Source organism: Somniosus microcephalus, unplaced genomic scaffold, assembly GCF_052327205.1.
Source record: "Somniosus microcephalus isolate GS21.2 unplaced genomic scaffold, FLI_Smic_1.0 scaffold1358, whole genome shotgun sequence".
In the NCBI taxonomy this organism is placed as follows: domain Eukaryota; kingdom Metazoa; phylum Chordata; class Chondrichthyes; order Squaliformes; family Somniosidae; genus Somniosus; species Somniosus microcephalus.
In genome coordinates, this window is record NW_028226545.1 from 970 (window position 1) to 2500 (window position 1531).

Sequence of the window (1531 nt, forward strand, 5' to 3'; positions counted from 1 at the left end):
CCCGGGCTCGGCTCACACTGCTCCAGAGTCCCCGATTTAGCGAGAATAAAAAGAAAAGAGAACGAGGGAAACACGTAGCATTCAGAGGAAAAGGCCAGAAGCAATGGCTGGGCAGCATCTATATGCTTGAGAGGAGTGTTTTTGGATGAAAAGCAGGCCTGCAGCGACAGGGGTCAAGACATACGGGACTGACTTAGGCGCACGCTCAGCAAGTCAGCAAGAGTGCTTAGAGCCAAAACGGGTCAAATGTGTGGAAGGACATCAGGGTCCAGCGCAACACAAAGGAGCACCGCAAGGGTTATCTTAGCAAACTGCCACCTACCAAACGCACGCAAAAAAGCCAGCACACAGCACATCAAGGGGCCCGCGTCACTACATCAAGCTGTTCCCCGCTCCAAACCAACAAAACTGCAGCCAAAGACGACGACCTCACCTCTTGAACTGCCAACGTCTTCTCTCTGTATGCTCTCTCTCTCTCTCTATCCAACACTCAGAGAGACAACCCTGCCTAGGGCGAGGCTCAACAGTCCCAACACCGACGCGGTCAATCGTTTTTGCAACCCAACGACAGCCGTGCTGGAAAAAGCTGGCCTCTAAGCGGTGCCGACGTTCCCTGAGGAGACGCCGAACATAACATTCCCAAACGGCACGGGTCAAACTCTCCATTGGGAGGAGAAACTCTAGGTCTGCACTTAGGGGGACAAAGAGGACTAGGCCTCTGCGACACCCCAGCCGCGCTCTCACCTCACACGATGGCAAGGCAAGTGCGATTGATGGTCAAGCGACCCTCAGACAGGCGTAGCCCCGGGACGAACCCGGGGCCGCAAAGTGCGTTCAAAGTGTCGATGATCAATGTGTCCTGCAATTCACATTAATTCTCGCAGCTAGCTGCGTTCTTCATCGACGCACGAGCCGAGTGATCCACCGCTAAGAGTTGTGCGTTTTTTTTAAGGCTTGGTGTTTTGTTCCCCGGAGGGTCCCAAGCCCGGACCGCCCAACGCTTCTCTCCCTCTATGCCCACGCATAGAGGGTTGGTAGAAGCCCCATCCTTGGCACGGCCCGGAGGTGTGTATCAGTCGATCATCAAATGACAAGGGTTTCACCGAGATTTTGTTGTCAGGGCGCTCGCGAGGCGACACGCATCGGGGTCAAACGCCTGAGCCCACCGTCCGACACGCACCACGGCCAACAGAGGCAGGGTCTCTGCTGCCACCGATTGCCGGGAGAAGAGAGAGAGTGACAGGCAGACAGACAAGACAAACAAACATGACAGTAGACAACAAGGCCAGAAAAACGAACTGAGTGGGGTACAAGCCGACCGCGTGAAAACACCCCACTGTGGGGGGTAGAAATCCGTGTGGACGGGCAGGTACATTCTCTCGAACGTTCAACTTGGCTGCTGCTGCTGCTGCTGGCTTGCTTGCTGCTGGCTGCTAACAAGCTCTCGACACCGACAAACAGACACTCGAGTCTTTAAACCGCCGCCCCCCAAACAGCTCGCGGGAGCCAGAGTGGAGAAGCGTCTAGGTAC

General features: G+C 55.5%; 1 non-coding gene across 1 annotated transcript; it reads right to left on the reverse strand.

Annotated features, from left to right (window-relative positions):
• Positions 1-782: 782 nt before the first annotated feature.
• On the reverse strand, positions 783-936 carry LOC147080637 (5.8S ribosomal RNA). The gene has a single exon (XR_015077168.1). It is a non-coding gene; the product is annotated as a 5.8S ribosomal RNA (ribosomal RNA).
• Positions 937-1531: the final 595 nt, after the last annotated feature.